We start from the raw sequence: 25,476 nt of genomic DNA, 5'->3' as shown, positions 1-25,476 counted from the left end.
CAGGTCATTGGTTAGAATCTCTTCTATTGTCTTCATTTCCTGGTGTCGTACGGCTAGAGCCAGCTCATTGGCATAGCAGTATTTTCTCGACGAAGTCTCAGGTACATCAGATAGATATAGGTTGAACAGTATTGGTGAGAGAACTGATCCTTGAGACAATGCATTGTTCAGCTTCCTCTCCTTACTTATGTTGCTTCCAGTGATTACCTGTAACTTCCCATCGCTTAGCATGCTGTTAATCAATCGAGCCATTGTCCTGTGGGGTATGATGCGGAGAAATTTGTAGATAAGGCCTTCCCTCCACACAGTGGCGAAGGTGGCAGTTAGATCAACAAACGCCACAGATGTTGTCTGCTTCATTTGGTATCCTGACTCTATGAAGGATGTGAGAGACAATACTTGGTCGCAGCAGCTACACCCTGGTCTGAAGCCTGCCTGATCAATTGGAACGTTCCCTGGGATAGCGGTACTTATTCTGTTATATACTAGCCTTTCAAAAAGCTTGTAGCAGTGGGGAGATAGCTTTCTACCATGTTGCTGGGTTTGCCAGGTTTCAGAACAGATATTATCGTCGCCTTTTTAAACTCCAATGGAAGTTGACCAGTCAGCAGGATGTCAGTGAAGAATTCTGCTAGCCATTTCTTAGCTTTTCCTCCCATATGGATCAGGAATTCTGGATGGATACCATCTAATCCAGGCGCCTTAAGAAGTTTGAGGTCCTTCAGTCCAGAGTCAGTGTCTGAAACTGTGAAGGGATGGGTATACTCAGATGAGGGAGATGCCATCTTTTTCAGGTCACAAAGCGGTCGTCTGATATGTCTTGTATGTTTCTTGCCAGGAGGCACTCTTGAGGTAGTAATGATGTGGGAAGCAATTTGGTCTGGTGTTACTTCAGAATTTTTCTGCATGGTGGTGCACTTTTTCCCAGTTTTCTCAGAATACTACATGCTTTCCTGCTCGTGTGGGTAAAGTCCATATTTTCGACTGTATCTGCCCATTTCTGCTTCCGAGACATGTCCAAGCTGGACAATAGTTCCGTAGCAACCTTGCAGCCAATTTGTATTATTACAGGTCTGTGTTGGCTGTGAGGAAAGGCATCCATCACTTTCCTTGTGGCGTTGATGGGAAAGCCACTTGCAAAGCATGAGTCAGGATTTGAATCCTTGTGCCAAGCAGCTGACCTGAAAGTGTCTTGATCTTTGGCATCCAACACTAGATGAAGATTATTCTCTTCAATCCATTCTGCAAGCATGACCCCATTTTCATCATTTTGAGAGTACTTCCAAAGTTCGTTGTGACTATTGAAGGCTCCTGTGTAAATTGTTGGATGTTCTGCTGTGTGTAGGACAAGATCGGGCCATGTTGTTTTGGGTGGTTTGTAAAAATTTGTAATAGTAATAGCGTGAAATTTTATGACAACTGTATGTATATCTGCCTCCACACTTACAGAAATCAGTGAAGCTTCGGTTATGTTGTTACAGACATACGTAGCAATTCCATACACCTCGTGTTAAGTTACACCAAGTGCAGAATATTCAGGAATTCGACCTCGGCTTCGGAATATTTATCCGCTGGAAACGCGAGTTTCGTGAAAGGCGACGACATCGATATTGTTTCCAGCAAAAATTTTGACAGGTAGTCACACTGTGCCCGGCTAATGCTTTCGATATTCAGTTGAAGAAGTCTGATAGTTGGTCCAATGTTCCTTCTTAATGGGCTCTGAAAAGAACTGTTTCTGCTATTTACACTACTGGGCATTAAAACTGATACACCAAGAAGAAATGCAGATGATAAACGGGTACTCATTGGACAAATATATTATATTAGAACTGACATGTGATTACATTTTCACGCAATTTGTGTGCATAGATCTTGAGAAATAGGTACCCAGAACAACCACCTCTGGCCGTAATAATGGCCTTGACATGCCTGGGCATTGAGTCAAACAAAGCTTGGACAGCGTGTACGGGTACAGCTGCCCATGCAGATTCAACAGAATACCACAGTTCATCAAGAGTAGTGACTGGCGTATTGCGACGAGCCAGTTGTTCGGCCACCATTGACCAGATGTTTTCAGTTGGTGAGAGATATGGAGAATGTGCTGGGAAGGGCAGCCGTCGAACATTTTCTGCATCCAGAAAGGCCCGTACAGGACCTGCAACATGCGGTCGTGCATTATCCTGCTGAAATGTAGGGTTTCGCAGGGATTGAATGACGGGTAGAGCCACGGGTCGTAACACATCTGAAATGTAACGTCCACTGTTCAAAGGACCGTCAATGCAAACAAGAGGTGACCGAGACGTGTAACCAATGGCACCCCATACCATCATGCCGGGTGATACGCCAGTATGGCGACGACGAATACACGCTTCCAATGTGCGTTCACCGCGATGTCGCTAAACACGGATGCGACCATCATGATGCTGTAAAAAGAACCTGGATTCATTCGGAAAAATGACGTTTTGCCATTCGTGCACCCAGGTTCATCGTTGAGTACACCATCGCAGGCGCTCCTGTCTGTGAAGCAGCGTAAAGTGTAACCGCAGCCATGATCTCCGGGCTGATATTCCATGCTGCTGCAAACGTCGTCGAACTGTTCGTGCAGATAGTTGTTGTCTTGCAAACGTCACCATCTGTGGACTCAGGGATCGAGACATGGCTGCACGATGCGTTACAGCCATGCGGATAAGGTGTCTGTCATCTCGACTGCTAGTGATACGAGGCCGTTGGGATCCGGCACCGCGTTCCGTATTACCCTCCTGAACCCACCGATTCCATATTCTACTAACAGTCATTGGATCTCGACCAACACGAGCAGCAATGTCGCGATACGATAAACCGCACTCGCGATGGGCTACAATCCGAACTTTATCAAAGTCGGAAACGTGATGGTACGCATTTCTCCTCCTCACAGGAAGCATCACAACAACGTTTTACCAGGCAACGCCCGTCAACGGCTGTTTGTGTATGAGAAATAGGTTGGAAACTTTCCTCATGTCAGCACATTGTAGGTGTCGCCACCGGCGCCAACCTTGTGTGAATGCCCTGAAAAGCTAATCGTTTGCATATCACAGTATCCTCTTCCTGTCGGTTAAATTTCGCGTCTGTAGCACGTCATGTTCATGGTGTAGCAATTTTAATGTCCAGTAGTGTAGTTGATGTGTCATTGCGAGGAGATCCTATGGATACTCTGGCTGTCTGTAATCACTGTTGCTGAATTAGCACCACCCGGGAGGTACGTGTAGGGTATTTTAAGGTTAAATCTACGGACGTGAGCAACGCTACCTCCCAATATGGTACAAAACAACCCCGAATTAACATGCTAATATTTTCTCATAACAAGTAAGAATTTGATTTTAAATATTTTATAGTGGAAGTGACATCCTCTATTCTAATGACCGTCACAACCATATTACAATAGTTATTCGTAAATCTGCTCACAAATATTACAGGACTTTGCTTGCAGAACTTGGAAATTTCACCTTGTTACTAACAAGTATAAAGTGTTGTTTGAAACATATTATTATTATTGTGTACATTGTTCGAAAAACTAATTGCTCCTCCTCCATTTCGGTGCTATACTTCTTCTGTCGCAATATGTACCATTTTGCAATTATTTTGTTGACAGATGTTACCACCTTATATTTGCTTAGATTTTGGATATTTTTTTCAATGTTCTGCAGTACTCCTTTGTAACGATTTACAGCACTATAATATGAGTTACTGCTAGCCGAAAGAAATTTGTAGTACGTGGGTTGTCCAGAAAGTAAGTTCCGATCGGTCGCTTAATGGAAACCACAGTGAAAATCAGAAACACTTTATTTGCAAGACTTAGCTACACTTTCCAGATACCTCTCTGCATAGTCGCTGCTCCAATTTAGACGTTTGTCGGAGCGGTATACCAAATTTCCATGGCCATGCGGTTAAAGGCGCTGCAGTCTGGAACCGCAAGACCGCTACGGTCGCAGGTTCGAATCCTGCCTCGGGCATGGATGTTTGTGATGTCCTTAGGTTAGTTAGGTTTAACTAGTTCTAAGTTCTAGGGGACTAATGACCTCAGCAGTTGAGTCCCATAGTGCTCAGAGCCATTTGAACCATTTTAACCAAATTTCCAACACCATCGTCATAGAAGGCAGCCGCCTGTGCCTTCCGATAATTCTCTACGCTGGTCTATAGTGCATAGTGTGCGCCCAAATGTTATCTTCGTATCCAGCGTTTCGTGTGAACAGAGATGATACTCAGGACGAGCCAGTTAGGGCTGTTTTGTGGGTGATCGAACACTTCCCATCGAAAAGGCTGCAGGAGCGTCTTCACTGCCCCTGCAGAGTGCGGCTGAGAATTGCCATGAAGAGGCAGTTGTGTTATGTGGGCTGCATTCATTAAGGCGAAGCCTCTCAGCGAGCCCTCCTACTTGGCGGGAGAAATCGTTGTTCTAGGCACCTTCACTCGCTCACAGTGCGCTCACAACTGAAAACAGCGTCTTGATGCCATCGACGGTCATACTAGAGACACTACCCAACACATTTGTGCAAAGCTTCATCGGGTTTTCGCCGTGGTGTCCATTTCGCGACCGATCGGATCTTAGTTTCTGGACAACCCTCGTATTAAAAGCGAGGCAGCCGAAACAGTTAATTTGAAATTAAGGTGAAAAAGATTCTTCTGACCAAGTCCTACCGTACTACAGAAGAATCTTTATTTAGAACTGTATAAAATATGTAGCGCAAAAGTATGTATAATAACTTGTGAATTCAACTTCATTTTCTGGTAAATGAACACGTATCTAACTTCTTAGCGTGCACCCATATTCAGATGCAGATTTATGTTAACGATCAATAAACTGACTCGTCCAACGCAATGTCTATATTTAACTTACTAACCTAGAAAATGACTTTATTCCCAGAGTAATTCTTGGTTTTTGTGAACGTCTATTTAATATAGTTATATTTAAATAAAATCAGTTACTAGACGAAGTGTAACCATAGTAAAAGAGTGTATTTTTCGTTGATGGCATCTTTGCTGTAAACATCTTGAAGACATGTAGCCTAATTTAGTTAATTTTTAATCTGTTCACTATCTTCTGACAGGCGACATACCCTCAGTTCTGGAGAAATGCAGGGACACATAAGGCACTAATTCCTGTATGACACCTTACAAGTTAGGTTGAAGAAAGGCACTCCTATGTTTTTAGCATTAGTGGATTGAGGAAAGCTTTTGAAAATGTTAACTGAAACACGCTTTTTGAAATTCTGAAGGTAAGACGGGTAAAATAAAGAGATCGGAAAGTTATCTACTAGGGTCCCATATAAACTGTCCATCACTGTGGTAAACTGCTAACAGTTATCGTTTACATCCCCAATGGGCGTTCAGTAAATAATGCAACACATTTTTTTCTGGCCGATTTCGGTTGAAAAAATCCGAAATTTGCTGTGGGACATTGTGGAATATTCGTGCTTGGGCCCCTGTAGTTCCATCAACTTCCGACAGGTGACGGCACTATATGTAGCCTTCAGATGGTGCTTGCAAGCAAGCGTTCCAAGCAGAGAGCTATCACTGAGTTTCTTTTGGCGGAAAACCAGATCATAGATATTCGTAGGTGCTTGCAAAATGTCTACAGAAATCTGGCAGTGACAAAAGCAAGGCGAGTGGTTGGGCGAGACGTCTGTCATCAGCGAAACAAGGTCGCGCAAACCTGTGCGATCTCTGACGTGCCGGCCGGACACGTACAGCTGTTGGGTTCGGTTGTTTGGGGGAAGAGACCAAACAGTGAGGTCATCGGTCTCATCGGATTAGGGAAGGACGGGGAAGGAACTCGGCCGTGCTCTTTCAAAGGAGCCGTCCCGGCATTTGCCTGGAGTGATTTAGGGAAATCACGGAAAACCTAAATCAGGATGGCCAGACGCGGGATTGAACCGTCGTCCTCCCGAATGCGAGTTCAGCGTACAGCTGTGAATCCTGCATGTTGGAAAGTGTGGACACTCTCATTCGAGGTGATCGACGTATCACAGCCAAACACTGCGCTTCACAACTGGGCGTCTGTGATGGTAGTAGTGAAACACTTGTCCACCTGTTAGGTACTCGAAGTCCTCAGAAGTTTATGGGTTCCTTGACGCCTGACAAAAGACCATTAAAGTGACGAGGGACCATCTGTGTGGAAAATCTTGCGCGTAACGAGACCGATCGTGACAATCGTCACAGGCGATGAATCATTGGTTCTTGACTTCTAAGCGGAAACAAAACGGCAGTCCACGAAGTGGTGTCACACGTTTTAAAGTTCAAAGTATCACGCTCAGTTGGTAAAGTCATGGTGATGGTCTTCTGAGACTGTGAAGGGATTATTCTGTTTGATGTCCACCGTTATAGTGCAACGATTAACTCTGAAGTGTATTGTGCTACCCTCAGGAAATTGAGAGAACGACTTCCGCGCGTTCGTCGCCACAAAAATGCAAAGGAACTTCTTCGCCATGGCAAAGCAAAGCCTTACACAAGTCCACGCAGCCGAGAGGAGCTGACAAAACTTCATTGGACTGTTCTTCCACACGCACTGTACAGCCTGGACCTCGCACCCTCCGAGTTCCATCTGTTTGGCCCGATGAAGGTTACGCTCCGCGAGAAGCTGTACGTGGATGATGGGGAGGTTATTGATGCCGCAAGACGCTGAATCCGAACGTCGACCAGTAGAATGGTATAGTGCGGGAGTAGAGGCCCATCCAGTAACATGACGCAAGGCAGTCGAATTGAACGGAGACTATGTTGAAAAATAGGGTTTTGTAGCCAAAAGAGTGGGGAATAATGAGGTGTGATGGAATCCTGAATAAAAACAATCCGCTTTTAGAAAAAAGTGTTGCATTACTTACAGTACGCCCCTTGTATCAATGGTCAAAAAGTTCCGTCTACGTCCGAGTCTGCTGTCGTGACTTCCCTGACAATTCGTGTCCATGACTGCAATGTCTTATTGACCTTTGCCGCATCGGAGACAGTGTCCGTACTAACCGTATGAATGCGAGTTGATGACTTGGAGAGACGCTCTATCCAATGATATGTGGCTTTCTGCGCCAGGCACCAAATAACACTGTGAGTGTTATTTGTAAATAATATTTTCTCTGATTGAGATAGCGACATTGCACACATTTTAAAACCTCCATGATTTTTTAAAATTTTCTGGGGTGCTTTATCTGTACGCCGTATGACATTGTGCCGATGGATATTGATGTAGTTCAGTTCTAATTCGAGTCACAGAGTTCCATTCTGACAATTCACTGGAACTCTGATTTCCGTTACGACCTATTGGACCACTTTCAAGCAGATCGTAAATCGTTGTCTGGAAATTTACAATGAAATTAATACCCATAGCTGCATACAGGCGTTGATATAAGTCAACGGGGACAGTTGTGGATGCACAAACAGTGCCAGAACTCTTACGGAAACTGGCAAAAAGCCGCGAGTAATGAGTATAAAGGGCAGGGTACTATGAATATAGTGCGGGACAATAAGTTGGGAATGTGGGTCTCACGGGAGGCGTGAGAGAGATGAGGCCCTGCAGTTGCACCATCCTCTGTTTCCTCGGTGGCTCAGATGGATAGGGCGTCTGCCATGTAAGCAGGAGATCCCGGGTTCGAGTCCCGGTCGGGGCACACATTTTCAACTGTCCCCGTTGACTTATATCAATGACTGTATGCAGCTAGGGGTATTCATTTCATTGTGATTTCAAACTAACAGGCTCTATGGTCACCGTGGTATCTGTTGTTTCGAACATGTCCGAAAGAACAGATACCATTGTCTGGAGAGTTATTTGCCTAGTAAGTGGAAAAAGCATGGAAAAGACTCACCATGATTAAATTACGAAATTCGTAAGATGTTAAAGAAGCTAGGCTGTTGCACTCTAGGTTCAAAAGAGAACGCACTAGTGACGACAAGCAAAGGTTAGTGGAGATTCGTGCGTCTGTGAAAAGATCTATGCGCGAAGCATCACCGTCGTACCTTAGCAAAAGGGCTGCCACAGAACCCGAGAAAATTTTGGTCCTATATACAGTAAAACCGCTAAGTGAGTCTAAGGCTCGTTGGCCCGTCTGGTGTGGCAGTCGAAGATAGCAAAACGAAAGCTGAAGTTTTAAATTTAACGTTCAAGATTTTGTTGACGCAGGAAAATCGTACAAATATACCGTCATTTGCTCACCTGACAGACTCTCGTATGGACGACACAGCAATAAGTATCTCCGGAGTGGAGAAAAACTGAAAGATTTGAAAGCAAATAAGTCACGCGGTCCTGATGGAATTCCAGTTCGGCTTTGCAAAGAGTATTCTACGGCGTTGGCCCCTACGTAGCTTCCATTTCTCGCCCAGCAAAAAGCCCCAAGCGACTGGAAAAAGGCGCAGGTGACTCCTGTATACAAGAAAGGTAAAAGAACGGACGCGCAAAATTACAGACCAATATCCCTAACTTCTGTTTGCTGCAGAATCCTCGAACATACTCTCAGTTCAAATATGATAAATTTTCTTGAGATCGAGAACCTCAAGTCCACAAATTATTATGATTTGAGAAAGCATTTCTCGTACGAAGCTTAGACTGCCATTTTATCACATGATATCCCGCGGCCTATAGATGAAAGGCAAAGGCCTATTCCATACTTCTAGATTTCTGGAAAGCATTTGACACGGTGCCCCGTTGCAGGCAGTTAACGAGCTGGAATAAATTCACAGGTATGTGAGTGGCTCGAAGACTTCTTAAGTAGTAGTACCCGGTATGTTGTCCTCAACGGCGAGTGTACATCAGTAACAAGGGTATCGTCAGGAGTGACCCAGCGAAGTGTCACTGATCCGCAGCTCGTGGTCGTGCGGTAGCGTTCTCGCTTCCCGCGCCCGTGTTCCCGGGTTCGATTCCCGGCGGGGTCAGGGATTTTCTCTGCCTCGTGATGACTGGGTGTTGTGTGATGTCCTTAGGTTAGTTAGGTTTAAGTAGTTCTAAGTTATAGGGGACTGATGACCATAGATGTTAAGTCCCATAGTGCTCAGAGCCATTTTTAAGTGTCACTGTTGTTCTCTGTACACATAAATGATTTGACGGACAGGGTGGGCAGCAATCTGCGGTTGTTTGCTTACGATGTCATGGTGTACGGTAGCGTGTCGAAGATGAGTGACTATAGGAAGATACAAGATGTCTTAGACAAAACTTCTAATTTGTGAGAAGAAGGACAGCTAGCATTCAATGTGGGAAAATGTAAGTTAATGTGTATGAATAGGAAAAACAAACCCGTAATGTTCGGGTACAGCGTCAGTAGTGTACTGCTTGACACAGTCATGTCGTTTAAATATCTGGGCGTAACATTGCAGAGCTATGCGAAAAAATGTTCAAATGTGTGTGAGATCTTATGGGACTTAACTGCTAAGGTCATCAGTCCCTAAGCTTACACATAACTTAACCTATATTATCCTAAGGACAAACACACGCACCCATGCCCGAGGGAGGACTCGAACCTCCGCCGGGATCAGCCGCACTGTCCATGACTTCAGCGCCTTAGACCGCTCGGCTAATCCCACGCGGCAAAGGGATGTGAAATGGAACGAACATGTGAGGAATATCGTAGGGAAGACGAGTGGTCGACTTCGGTTTATTGGGAGATTAGAAAAGTGTGGTTCATCTATAAAGGAGACCTTATATAGAGCGTAGATGCGACTGTCCTTCAATACTGCTTGAGTGTTTGGGATCGGTACCGGGTCGGATTGAAGGAGGACATCGAAGCAATTTAGATGTGGGCTGCTAGATTTGCTACCGGTAGGTTCGAACAACAGGTAAGTGTGACGGAGATGCTTCGAGAACTCAAATGGGAATCCCTGGAGAGAAGGCGGCGTTCTTTTCGAAGAACACTGTTGAGAAAATTTAGAGAAGCGGCATTTGAAGGAGGTTGCCGAATGATTCTGTTGCCGCCAACATACATTGTGCATAAGGACCACGAAGAAAGACACAAAAAATTAGGGCTCGTACGGAGGCATATACTCATTCGTTTATCCTTCGCTGTGTTTGCGAGTGGAACAGGAAAGGAAATGACTGGCAGTGGTACAGCGTACCCTCCGCTACGCACCGTAAGGTGGCTTGCGGAGTATCTATGTAGATGTAGATGTAGATGTGTATACGATGTAGATGTACAGACTAATGATGACAGTGTCAGAAAAAGTGGATGATTTGTTCAAGAGAAGGAGCTTCACAAGTTGAGCAAATCCATAACGCCTTCATGCGCCTCTGGCCCTTATGCAAGCAGTTACTCGGCTTAGCATTTGTTTAAAGAGTTGCTGGATGTGCTCCTGGGTAGTGATTGTCAAATTCTGTCAAACTGGAGCGTTTGGTCGTCAAAATCCAGAGCTAGTTTCAGGGCGCTGCCCCCAATGTTTCAAACGTTCTCAATTGAGGAGGGATCCGGCGACCTTTCTGGCCAAGCGAGGGCTTGACCAGCTTCTACTGCTTGTCGTCGTGCTTGTCAAAACCTACCTTTGCCAGCAAGATTGCCGGATGTCTTCCCAACAGAGCACTATGTAGCAAGGACCATCAATCGCCTAGGGATTCTGACCATCTGACGCGCCATTTGGACAGAATCTGGCACGGTATTCCTCAGGAGGATATCCAACGAATCTATCAGTGCCAAGCCGAGTGACTTCTTTCAAAAGAGCGAGAGGTGCATGAACGCATAGCGGACTTGCTCAAAAAAATGGCTCTGAGCACTATGGGACTTAACATCTGAGATCAGTCCCCTAGAACTTAGAACTACTTAAACCTAACTAACCTAATGACATCACGCACATCCATGCCCGAGGTAGGATTCGAACCTGCGACCGTAGCGGTCGCGCGGTTCCAGACTGAAGCGCCTAAAACCGCTCGGTCACAGCGGCCGGTCCGCACTTCTCAATTTTTGAAGCTCTTTCTCTTGAATAAATCATCCAATTTTTCCGAAACTGCAATCATTTGTTTGTCTGCAGTTCTGTATCGCATCTACCGATTTCCATCCTATTCGGATAATTCTTTCAACATCCTCTTTTTTTTGTCTTAGAGTGTATATGGTGTATTTAAATGCGAACACTTTTCGATAGGCTTTGGCATGGTTATTGTTCATATTGAATGAAGCAACAAGTTTACTGTTAACAGTCACTATTTATTTGTTTCCGCAACGTGCTTTGTAGGCTTAAACGTACACCATAAGGTCGATTTATGTGAATTAGCGTGGCATGTGTGTGTTGTGTTACGAGAGTAGAGTGATCTGTGGTTCTGTCTTGTGAAGATAAAGAGCAAAACACTAGTTTTGTACATGGGTCTTAGTTTATGGAAGTCCTTGCGTGAAAGGTTGTTGTTGTTGTTGTTGTGGTCTTCAGTCCTGAGACTGGTTTGATGCAGCTCTCTATGCTACTCTATCCTGTGCAAGCTTCTTCATCTCCCAGTACCTACTGCAACCTACATCCTTCTGAATCTGCTTAGTGTATTCATCTCTTGGTCTCCCTCTACGATTTTTACCCTCCACGCTGCCCTCCAATGCTAAATTGGTGATCCCTTGATGCCTCAAACATGTCCTACCAACCGATCCCTTCTTCTAGTCAAGTTGTGCCACAAACTTCTCTTCTCCCCAATCCTATTCAATACCTCCTCATTAGTTACGTGATCTACCCACCTTATCTTCAGCATTCTTCTGTAGCACCACATTTCGAAAGCTTCTATTCTCTTCTTGTCCATACTAGTTATCGTCCATGTTTCACTTCCATACATGGCTACACTCCATACAAATACTTTCAGAAACGACTTCCTGACACTTAAATCTATACTCGATGTTATCAAATTTCTGTTCTTTAGAAACGATTTCCTTGCCATTGCCAGTCTACATTTTATATCCTCTCTACTTTGACCATCATCAGTTATTTTACTCCCTAAATAGCAAAACTCCTTTACTACTTTAAGTGTCTCATTTCCTAATCTAATTCCCTCAGCATCACCCGATTTAATTTGACTACATTCCATTATCCTCGTTTTGCTTTTGTTGATGTTCATCTTATATATATCCTCCTTTCAAGACACTGCTCACTGCGTGAAAGGATGAAAGAAAATGTAAGTGTGAAGGTAAAAAAAAAAAAAAAAGACCTACAAGTTTCACAACTTCCTTTTCCTGTCATAACACATCACACATTGTAAACACTGGATTGGCAAAGATGGTGTCTAGAATTTTATATAAGTGCAAAAAACATGTAGTACATGTACTTCGGGGTAAATGCCGGCCGCTGTGGCCGAGCAGTTCTAGGCACTTCCGTCCGGAACCGCGTTGCTGCTACGGTCGCTAGTTCGAATCCTGCCTCGGGCATGGATGTGTGTGATGTCCTTAGTTTGGTTAGGTTTAAGTAGTTCTAAGTCTAGGGAACTGATGACCTCAGATGTTAAGTCCCATAGTGCTTAGAGCCATTTGAACCATTTTTGAATCCCAACGCTTTATGGAGACCTTTTCTTGCATAGGTGAATAGAAATGCGAGTGTAAATACCTCCAGCGATCCTTACATTCCGAAAACACGATAGCGCAGCACCTGCATTTATAGATGTGGCTGACATCAAACAAGCCATAAACAGATTTTAAATTCCAGACTCCATCTTTGCTCCCTTCAATGTTTTTGTATGTGACGGGAAAAAGGAGCCTGTGACCGCTAGTTTATTTTTTATTTTTGCTTTTACCTTACTTTTACATTTTTGTTTTCGTTCATCCTTTCAGTAGAAGACTCCACAGAACTATGAACCATGTACTGAAATAATGTTTTTTTTTCTTCACTACTGGATTGTGCCATAGGTTGCCCCAAAGTCGTAACACAACACACCCATGCCATATTAATTCAAATAAATCGACCTAATAAAGTAGATCTAACCTCTGAAACGCGTTGTGGAAATATTTTAATATTGACTGATAACAGCAAACTTGTTTCATTCGATTTATTGAGTACGTGTGATCACTTTCTTGTAATATTTGCAAAACTAAGAAAGGAAAGAGTGAGATGACCACATCGGGGAAGCAGGAGGAACCTTTAATAGTAGTACTAAAATAGTTTACTACATAAAGCTGTGATGTAAAGATGGCGATTCATTCGTTGAGGCTAATTGCAGCATAGCTGAATACAGCCATAAAGAAACTGATAAGCCAGTTTTCATTACGCTTTCGATGTCGAACAGGCATTGACAAAAGGTCAACATGAAATTACTCTGATAACCTCACAGCGTCCTTTCAGTAATATTCCGTTTTACAGTTCACATTATACCGGAATGCTATATAAATTGTATTCATAATACTTTTTTATTTCCGCGCTCTAGAGTTATATGCTAGAGTTGTTTAGTTGTATACGTTCTAGCAGCGTAACATACGTTACGCTTATTGACGATACATACTTAACATCAAACTGAAGACTACATAATACGTAAATGTAAAAAAAAATTATGTCTCCTTGGAAACAAGATATTAATGTTCTGAAGAATGCCTTAAAACCTATAACATTCGCGATAGATATCAATCAGGATTCAGAAAGCATCATATGACGAAGTGACTTAGCGATATCAGACAGGCCATGAACAGACGTGAAGCGAACATGCTAAATCTCTTTGTTTCCAGCAACGATTTTGTTTGTATATTACGACAATGTAAGAACTGAATTTTCAAACAGTGCCCCGCTGTGACTGGAAAGATAGAGTAGATACCACCGAGTAGTCTGTAAGTCGGAGTAAATATCATGGAATGATGTATTCTCAGGACTCCCACAGGATTTAGCCATTGTTTCATTGTTTCACAGCGATTCATGTTATATTCTTGTAAATATCACTTGTAGGCTAATGGTGTCCTGCTGTATCGAAGCTCCCGCTCCAAGAAGATTGAATCCGCCATGTTAGGCATTAATGATTGTTCAGTCTGATGAAAGGAACGAAACCTAGGTCTTAAACTGAAGCCGGAGGAGTCTATTGTTGTGTTGTTGTGATCTTCAGTCCTGAGACTGGTTTGATGCAGCTCTCCATGCTACTCTATCCTGTGCAAGCTTCTTCATCTCCCAGTACTTACTGCAACCTACATCCTTCTGAATCTGCTTAGTGTATTCATCTCTTGGTCTCCCTATACGATTTTTACCCTCCACGCTGCCCTCCAATGCTACATTTGTGATCCCTTGATGCCTCAGAACATGTCCTACCAACCGATCCCTTCTTCTGGTCAAGTTGTGCCACAAACTCCTCTTCTCCCCAATTCTATTCAATACCTCCTCATTAGTTATGTGATCTACCCATCTAATTTTCAGCATTCTTCTGTAGCACCACATTTCGGAAGCTTCTACTCTCTTTTTGTCCAAACTATTTATCGTCCACGTTTCACTTCCAAACATGGCTACACTCCATACAAATACTTTCAGAAACGACTTTCTGACACTTAAATCTATACTCGATGTTAGCAAATTTCTCTTCTTCAGAAACGATTTCCTTGCCATTGCCAGTCTATATTTTATATCCTCTCTACTTCAACCATCATCAGTTATTTTGCTCCCCAAATAGCAAGTCTCCTTTACTACTTTAAGTGTCTCATTTCCTAATCTAATTCCCTCAGCATCACCCGACTTAATTCGACTACATTCCATTATCCTAGTTTTGCTTTTGTTGATATTCATCTTATATCCTCCTTTCAAGACACTGTCCATTCCGTTCAACTGATCTTCCAAGTCCTTTGCTGTCTGTGACAGAATTACAATGTCATCGGCGAACCTCAAAGTCCATATGATCCTCAAATCTCACCAGAAGTTGCTCCGAAAGTACCTTCGTTAAACATGCTGGGGAAGAACAAACCATTACACCAAATAGGAAATCTCTTTCATGCCTACAAACAATTCAAAAATTTAGAAAAATATTTGCATTAAAAAAAACTTGTATTAAGCTTTGTCTAAACTATACTACTGCTGCACGGTACAACACGGCCGATGTAACGAAAACTTGACTCGAACTAACCATAAATGCGTGTGTTAGATTCACAGTGTACTCAGAAATAGCGTGAGAAGCTTGTAAGGGTGCTGCAGGATGGCTTGTACTGACAAATAATTTTTAAGAAAACAATTCGACACGTTTCCGAGTTAATTATGATTGAAGTTAGTCAGTCAGGCCGTTTCGTGTGCAAATTGAAGCGGTCCGCCACATACAATTAGTGTCAGTTGTTCTCATGGCGTAGATGGCAGCACACGAGACTGCTCAGCCTTTGACTCGGTTTAGATCCTTACTACCCCCACAATTCCAATTTTTGTATCGCTCTCTTGTTCGATTTTAGGTAACCAAATGAAGCACACGTTTGACGACACTGTCTATGGTGAGACTCTTGAATTTGCGCGTGAAGTCCTTATTGGCTAACTTTAATGCTAATTATCTCGGAAATAGTGCAACACACCGAAATTTTTTTAACGGTTATTTATTAGTATAAGCTGCTCTGCAACACCCTTGCAAGCTTTTCAGACTGTTTCTGAACACCCTGTATGTTTAACATTCAACTGCTTCATCACGTCAGTCCTTACATAGAGTGGACACGATCGGTCAAGGGACGTGATTTTGACATGCTTTGCTTCCTTCATCACCATTTATGTATCAGAACCTCCTTTTTCATATCACATTCCAATAATCATTCTGTAACTGCAACATCAAGCGTCAGAATCTCACAAGCACCTACTCTTGACATTAATTTTTTTCTCATCTTCATTGTCACTTCAAACTTGTGACTATGGAGCAAGCTATCTAGTAACCCCCGTATGGTCCACAACCACGTTGCATTTGTGGGAAGGTTACATTTTTATCTCATGTCATCGGCGTAGCGACCCTCTCGTAATATTCCATCTAACATTGCCATACGCCGGCCGCGGTGGTCTAGCGGTTCTAGGCGCGCAGTCTGGAACTGCGCGGCTGCTACGGTCGCAGGTTCGAATCCTGCCTCGTGCATGGATGTGTGTGCTGTCCTTAGGTTAGTTAGGTTTAAGTAGTTCTAAGTTCTAGGGGACTGGTGACCACAGATGTTAAGTCCCATAGTGCTCAGAGCCATTTGAACCATTTGAACATTGCCATACATGTTTTTGTCGTACTGTCACCTATATCCTAGCTTTCCATATTCCCATTTGTTTCCGTGTTCCTTTTTTCCTCCATCTGGTCTGTTAGTTTCAACCCATCCTTCCTCGTTCTGTACTTGACCAGTTAACTTTTTCTATATATTTGGCTTTTCCCGAAGAACTGTCATGAATTTATGTAGCCATGTCGTTACTACCATTCATCAGGAACGTCATGTTATCGGGAAATTACTTAAATTATCGTAATACAAGTAGGAGTTGTTCCTCATGACATTAACAGTGGCTATTATTATTATCGTTACTACTACTACCGCCTCTGCTGTGTACAGCTCAAGCACAAAGCGAAGATTCTTTAAAGATGTCCGGTTAGGTGAAAGCGATGAGCTGATGTCCCTAATCTTTCCAGTTAAAATGAATGAATTACATTTCCCAAAATCACTTGTCATAATCCGTTTTTATGACCATCGTGCGACCGCTTATAAGTTTACTGTTTTCAAATAAAGCTAGGCATATTACTGTTGGAGAAGAAATATGGTGGATGAGGAAATTTCACATTCACAATAAACTTTCCTCAGTTTAAAAATATCAACATTACCAAATTTTGCTTGCAAATAGAATATCTAGTTTATTAATATTTTTCTGAGATGTTTGAGACCCGGCACATAGCTGTTCATCAACACATACCATTTGACTGACAGCACTTTTAAACGTGCAATCTGTGACGTTGGATCGTAATTTGAGCGTCATTATATCATTCATAACCATGAGGAGTTTCAACAACTACAGCAGCATCCACTAGAAATATGAATTTGAGTATGTATAGTGAAATATTTCACTTGTGAACCTGTTTTGTGTGTACAGATATGATCAAGTTTAGAAACTACTTACTCTGCTTTTATATTATAGATTAGAAATTGTGGGACGCAGGGTGTCTTTATCATCATCAACGTCAGCGCGTCTTGGATGATTTCCAGGACGATGGCTACAGAAACCCGATCAGTTAAGTAACAGCGGTTCAGTGGTTTAGTGTGTAGTGATGGATCATTGACATTTCATCCTGAGCAGTCAGTGTAATGAGCCTCATATATGAATTTGCCTAGAACTTGGTGGAATGCTAAAGAAAATTGTGACCTGTGTGATTAAGAATACTGAATGTGTTTGCAAAGCAGAGGTGAGAGAATCGGAATTCAGAAATCAAGGACAACAAGAAAAAATGTGAAAGTTGTGGCATTCAGATTGTTTAAATAGTGAAATAACAGGAGAGGACATTTCACACGCAGTATTGTAGAAGACTGTGAATTTATTTCGAAAATATGGTTGGAAACTGGAACATCGTGAGATCTTTGATTTTTTGGAATATGATTGTCTTTTGAAACATAATTGTCTTTTGAAATTTGATTGTCTTTTGAAATATGTGTAAAATGAGATTAAAGGAGGTTCCATGGCGCTGCTAAGAATCTTTAAAAAATATTGAAATACGAAGTTAAGGTTGTGGTAATTGGACACACACACACACACACACACACACACACGCACACACACAGACACACACACACACACACACACACACACACACACACTCGAAAGACGCAGTTTTGAAATTATGCCCTGGTCATGCACGTTGATGTCAACGAGTAGAGTGTACACTTTGTCAATGATACTAAGACGGCGAATCAGAAAGCCGTATTTTTTTTTTAGCCAATACACCTTTCTTGGTCGAGCCCGGCCTTATCTGCCTATAGTTCTGTGGCACGACGCTGATGGCAGTTGTCATACTCCACAGCATACGAGCAACGAGGTATGATTAATTTTCTATGGAGCAAGGGCGGGGGGGGGGGGGGGGCGTATGGAAAATTGTCGCACTTTGAGAAGTGTGAAATGGTGGTGTTGTGAGTTCGCAAAAGGCCATGAAAATGACTGACAACATTTCCTGTGGGGATAAAATGGTGAAAGTGGATCAGCGTGTGCACCCCAAGGAAATTTTCTGGCAGCTTGACACCTTATATTTGAGTGTTTCCAACATCGTTCATGGGTCGTTAGGGTGCAGGGAAGTTTTATGTCAGTGGGTGTCTTGGCTGCTGGATGACCATGCTGAAAAGCAAGCGAGTAATTGCTTCGCTGAATCATCTGCAATGGTAAGCCATGGACGGTGACAGTTGCATGCACCGCACTGTTACTGGTGGTGGAACGTAGACACTGCATTCCACGCCAGAATAGAAGCAGCAGAGCATGGTGTGGAAACATCTGCGTTCGCGTGTGACTAACAAATTCAGTTAAGTGCCATCTGTTGGGAAAGTGATGGTAACGGTCTTGTGGAAGCGCCATGGACCATTCCTGCTGGATTTCATGCCACTAGTTGACGACAGTTATTGTTGCACAGTGTGACGTCTGCGAGGAAACGCCAAGGAACGCTCAGTGTGGACAGCGCCATAATCCTCCACAACAACGCGAATCCACTTGTGGCAAACAGAGCCGCTGATAAGCTCCTTTAATTTCACTGGGAGGGTCTGGACCACCCATCATATGAAGCAGACCTCGCACCGAGACATTTCCAAGTTTTCAGTCTGCTGAAGAAATTCCTGGCAGGATTGCGACACATGTACAACAATATAGCCGAAATAGTGTCCGATGGTGGTTCCACAGACATACGGACGAATTTCAAATTTAGCGCTGCGACATACGTCTGAACCGGACTGGGGACTACGTTGAAAAGTAATGTAAGGTACGTAGAAGGGCATGTTTATTAGCAATAAATTGTACCTACTTTATTTCAGCTAATAAAAAATATGGGAATATGAGCAAAGACTTTCTAACTCGGCCTCGTGCACTCTAAGAAAAAAATGGTGCAAGTCTTTCGAGTTATACAAATAGGACAGAAATCTGTAGATGTGATGTACATATACAGAGCAACCAAAGATTACAGTTACAGAACAGTTGGATAATACATACAAGAGAAAAAACTTGACAAATTCAACAAGTCAATAACGCGTTGATCTACCTGTGGCCCTAGTTTAAGTAGTTATTCTGCTTTGCATTGATTGACAGAGTTGTTGCATGACCTCCTGAGGTACATCGTGCCAAATTCTGTCCAACTGGCGCGTTAGATCGTGAAAATCCCAAGATAGTTAGAGGGCCCTGCCCATATTGCTCAAAATGTTCTCAACTAGAGGAAGATCCGGCGACCTTGCTGGACAAGGTAGGGTTTGGCAAGCTTGAAGACAAGCAGTAGGAACTGTCGCTGTATTGTGGGTGGGCATTATTTTGCTGCAATGTAAGCCCAGATGGCTTGCAGCGAAGCGCAAGAAAACGGGGCGTAGAATATCGACGACGTACCGCTGTGCTGTGAGGGTGCCGCAACGGCAACCAAAGGGGACCTGTTGTGAAAGGAAATGGTACCGCGAACAATCCTCCTTAGGAGACGACCATCGGATTGGTATCCTACAGCTGTTGGGAGCGTCTCCAGACACACAACCTGGAATCTCATTAACTTGAGTAGAATCCAGTAATCAGTCCCGCTTTGAACTGAGCCGGATGACCAGCGATTTGATATTCTGCCACACACGAATCGCGGAATTTGTCATTATATTATTCCATTCGGTTATTATTCGCCACCATGTTTTCTGCGGGATATGCTATGACGTCATTAATTGACACACACAGCACGTGGGATTCATATACTAGTCTTGCGAACCTACACTATAATTCTACATTAACGGAACAAGCCTTTTGTAGTAGTTCTTTAAAATTCCCTAGGTGGAGTGTAATGTTCGCTTGGAAGTGACATCTCGCCTATACAGCGAAACCTAGCGCTATAGTATATGATATGAAGTTGGGGTTGGCTGTTTAACGTGGATAGCCTCTAACTGTAGAGTAAAACTTTTATAATGTATTTGTATGTCAAATCACGAGCCAAGAAATGAGTCACGTTATTGGCAACTACCTTACAGATTTCATAAAGTGTCTAGGCATGCGCGTACAGGGAACTTTTACGTCTTCCTTCGGTAAAGAAATACAATTACCAGACTGGAGACCACTAAAGAATGGACGTGTATTTGATCACTGTGAAAGACCAGTTAGGTATGCACACAATGACTTTTACCTTTCTATTCAATTTCTATATTATTACATTATACTATCACAATTATCGGTAATTCCCTACAGTTACTGCTGGTGTAATCACATTATTTCGTCCCTGTTTTCTATCTGTTACGACGTCGATATCATCGTCAGCGCAAACTGCCTGAAATTTTGGGATTTCATAACATTTATTGTGTTTGTTTAAGCTTTGCTTGTAGGATGTCTGAACATGAATGATGTGGTTGGGGGCTTGACATAAAGCTTATATTTCAGCTGAGGCAGCATCATGGGTTGGTAGAATCTCGAACATCATTTCCGATTGTGACCCATTATATTTTAGAACACATCAACTTCCGCATCTACATCTACATATATGTACATTATAGAGAATAACACCACTTTAATATGTGTTGTAGCACTTAGCATTTGTAGCAATGAGGGTGGTCATAAAATGTCCTGCATTAGGGTAGGCATATCTGATAACTCACTAGGCTTATAAGGCATACACAATCGAATTTCCTGGAGGTTTTGCTCATATTACGACAAACGTGTATTTTAATGAGTTATACAGACAGTTTAGATGAGCAGTATTTAATTTGTGCTTGCAAAGTGTGAGACTTCTCACAATATATGGTAAGTGGTTTCATTTATTTCCGAAATACTGGCTCCGATATTGTCTTTCGAATGTCACATCTCTCACTGTGACTTCTTTAATTATGTGTATATAAGCAGTCTATGCACTTCTGCAGTTTGAATGATATTTGGTAATGAAAACACCTTATTCCTTCCTTTGCTAGTAAGAAAATTGTGTAGTGGATGTATTTTTGGTTGTGTAGCTGGTTATAGTTTGTTTCCATGAGACATAGTTTTCAAAAATGCAGCTACACAAATTGAATATCCGTTTTATATGTAAGGATTATGCTGCAACGCAAACATTACATTTTCCGACGCAATTTAGAGTATTGTGCCTCACAGTTATGGAAAATAAGACAGTGTATAAAAGTTTTAGAAAGAGTTGCCTCCTGACTACAGACTGCTGTTATTGTATGTAGCCTTCAGTAGGTCTGTGTCATTTTGTGATAAGAGCAATCACTGACAATCAGTAGTGTTGTTTATATTTATTCTAGTAAATAACATGATGCAACATCTTTCTCCCTCCTAAAATGGTGCCTGAGAACGATTCAAATGAAGAAATATTTAGTTTGAGGGTCTGTTGTGACTTACATCAAGAGTAAACCTAGTTAGTTATAATCAGTCTGTCCTTTTGGTTGTGTGCCTGCCTGCTTGTTGTAGTGTTTTAGCCGAGCGGAGTGGCCGCACGGTTTGTGGCGCTATGTCATGGATTGCACTGCCCCTCCCGCCGAAGGTCCGAGTCCTCCCTCGGGCATGAGTGCACGTGTTATTCTTAGCATAAGTTAGTTTAAGTAGTGTGTAAGTCTAGGGACCGATGACCACAGCAGTTTGGTCCCTTAGGAATTCACACACATCTGAACATTTTTTTGTATAGTGTTTTAGCTGAGCAGTATTTTTAGGAAATTATAAGCCTGATCATCTTAATTTTACGACATCGAATTCTTAGGGCTAACTTCTAAAATGTTAACGGTTATTTGACATAGAAAACTAGCATTGGCGCATATACTTAAGAATTTTGAGCACTAATTTGGTGAAAATGTGTAAATGTCGAAATTAATTTGCGCTTTATCTTACTCTGCAGATGTATTTTTGCAGTATTGAGACGTGAAAGTATTTGGTTTGGGTCTTGCAGCATTTTTTCATGTATTAATCTGAACTAGGCCCTGGATCATTGGTGTAAATATTGCAATTTTTGTAGACATTTCACAAAATAATTAATTTACATTTCTGTCTTGTGTTACTACTGTTGGTCTGACTACAAACTGCTGTTACTCTACAAAGCATTCAGTAGGCGTGTGTCATTTTTAGTAGTAGGAATAACTGACCATCAATGTCATCGTTTATTCTTTTATCGTGAATAACATGATGCATTATCTTTGTCCCTCCTGAAACGGTGCTTGAGAACACCTTAAACGAGGAAATGTTTAATTTGGTAATCTATTGTGAGCTACATCAAGAGTAGGCCTGATTAGTTACATTCACTCTGTCTGTCTGCTTGCATGCTTATTGTAGTATTTCAACTAACACGTATTTTTCTGCAGTTATAAAACAGTTTAGGCTACTTTTTTGACATCAAACATCGAAGCATAACTTCTAAACTGTCATTTGTTATTAGACACAAAAAACTAGCATTGGGGCACATACTTCAGATTTTTGGGAACTAATCTGGCGAGTATGTGTATGTGTCGAAATTAACTTGTACTCTCTTTTACATTGCAAACAAATTTTGGGAATATTATGACACCACATTAATTGATTTTAGGCTTACAGCATTTTTCACGTTTTAACCTTAACTAGGTCGTGGATACTCGGATTTCGCAGCCATTGTACGTTGTTACAATGAACACCCTTAGCTGCTTATAAGCGTTGGCATACGTCACGGGGATAGATGAAAATGTGTGCTCCGACCGGGACTCGAACCTAGGATCTCCTGCTTACATGGCAGACGCTCTATCCATCTGAACCACCGAGGACACAGAGCATAGTGCGGCTGCAGGGGTTTATCTCTGGCACACAATTTCATCTGTCCCCGTTGACGTATGTCAACGCCTGTAAACAGCTAAGGGTGTTCAGTTCATTGTAATTTCATTCTAACAAGCTGCATGGTCACCGCTGGTATCTGTTCTTTCGGATATGTCCGAAAGAACAGATATCATCTTAGTATGTATTGTACGTTGTTTCAATACCTTATATGTTGAAAATGGTTAATTTACGAATTTATTGCATTTTTTAACAGTGAAGCCATCAGTTGAGGACAGTGAGAAACCATGGTATAAAAGACGAACTATCCACGTTTCTGCGGTGCAGCCATCTGCTGGTGGCGGTAAAACTCCCAAAGAAATCGTAATACAACGATGTAACATACCTTGTTTTCCAAATGTCAGACATCTGCTGGTGAGATGAACAGTCGTTGTCTACAATGTAGCCGTCTGCTGGTGACAGGAGCAAATGGGATGTAAAACAGGATCTGATCTTGTTTCACGTTTTCAGGGTTTATGGGATAGTATTTAAGGTAAAACTCATTTCCAACAAATATGATTTCGTAACTCGTTATTTATATTTTATAAGCAAATGTTGGTTTTTAAACATTTATAGAGAAGTATAGCTTCAAAACTAATTTACCAAAATGACTGGTGAACCAGTCCCTAATCGAAATTTGGCAAGTCAGTAATGGAAACATAGTTGGAAAAAAATCGTCAAGTCAAATACGTTATCGTATCTGGGTGCACGGAGCAGGGTGCAGTAGATGGGTGCATTGTAGAAACGTGGATAGTTCGTCTTTTGTACCATGAATAGTGGTTTCTCACTGTCCGCAACTGATGGCTTCACTGTTAAAAAACGCAATAAATTCGTTAATTAATCATTTTCAACATCTAAGATGTTGAAACAACCTACAATACCTCCAAAATCCGAAACCGGTGCAAAAAATGCGATGTTTACACCGAGTATCCACGACCTAGTTCAGGTTTTATCTGAAAAATGCTGTAAGCCTAAAATTAATTAATGTGATGTCATAACATTGCAAAAATGTGTTTGCAATGTAAAAGAAAGTACAAGTTAATTTCCACACATACACATATTCACGGCGGCGGCGGCGGCTTGGTTCATGGTGGCCTCCCTGTCTCCTACCTCTTTATGCTCTTGGCACATGGCTGTATGTGCTACAACTGATGTCAAGATTTCTTGAATGGCCTTGCAGATAAGGTAGTGCCAATGCTGATATGACTTGGTACGCAGTGTTCTTCCCTTCTGCCTCCCACTCCTCCTTCTATCCCTCCTCTCCTTCACCTTGGTGTTCGGTGCTTGTTATGGCTTTGGAGATAAGGGTGTGGTGATGCTATTGTCAGTGGGATATGACAGCTGCAATTGTCTCAGCTGTAATATGACACCACAGATAAGGAAGTGCTGATGCTGAAATCAGCCAATTTCTGGCTCTTACCCACAGTGCGTTCATATTTATCACGCAGCTACCATTCCACACTGTATAATGTAAGTGTCTTTATTCTTTCAAGATACAAGTGAATGACATTTACAATGAAAAATGGTTTTATGCAAAAATTAGTATATTTTTGATTCTTATTATTTTCGTTACATCCTACAATATTGTTTAAGTAGCTGATATTTATATGCAGTGTATTCTACTTGTATAGTATTCAGACCACTAGGAGCAATGATATCCTTAGGAATACCTCTGTAAATTCTGCCTATATGGATTTAATACTTACTTGTGTGGCTGTAGCAGTCCTCAGAATTTCACTATATTCATACACATAACTTACAACATCATCGAATTGTGCCTTCACATATGGTTGCCACAAACTCTGGCTACTGCAACAAATACTGTGCTATACAGATCATGCAAGATCACTACACCTGAATAATGTAAATAAACGCACTGTGAAGGATTCTATTATGTTCTTAGCGTAGGAGTTCCATGCATGTCGAAGAAGGATGTTGTGCTGCTAAAGAGGTTGATGTCTGGGGGAGGATGTGATGGATTGTACTCTGTCTTCATCAACCCACCGATGTACTTCACCTTGTTACATGGACGAGTCCATCTCAGTAAACTACACTTTAATATTATGTCAAACATTATAGAATTTTACTACTACTTCACAGTCACTATTTGATGCTATTTTACATCTACAATTTTCGACCCACATGCTGTTAGTATCTATGTATTACTAAACAGCAACATTCTGACATGAACTAGCAATATGAATTTTACGTACACACCCACAATTTCCTCCATGGCTATCGTGGTGAAAATGAAGTGAGTCAGGTGGGTTAATGCTCATTCACGCTTAATGTCTGGCCGAATTTTACTCATGGAACTTCTTGAAAAGTAAAGCAATACCTTTTTGTAAAGAAACCTTTGCTATATTTGAAAGTATTTGTGAGACAGATCGTTTACTTTCTACAGTTTTGCACTGTTCCCAGTAATACGTGTTGGATTTTGTTGATAGTGTTGTCCGCGATGTTGAGATGGTAGCATTTGTTGTTGTAGATAATAATTACGGAATTGTGTGTATATAAAAACCACCTGGCTCAGCACGTTACTCCGAACATCGTTTATCAGTAACTATAACTTGTAGGTCGGAAAGCCTCGTGATGGCTAGGTGTTGTGTGCTGTCCTTAGGTTAGTTAGGTTTAAGTAGTTCTGTTCTAGGGGACTGATGACCATAGCTG

This window comes from Schistocerca nitens, chromosome 9 (genome assembly GCF_023898315.1).
Source record: "Schistocerca nitens isolate TAMUIC-IGC-003100 chromosome 9, iqSchNite1.1, whole genome shotgun sequence".
NCBI lineage: Eukaryota > Metazoa > Arthropoda > Insecta > Orthoptera > Acrididae > Schistocerca > Schistocerca nitens.
Note: the sequence above shows the minus strand (reverse complement) of the source record.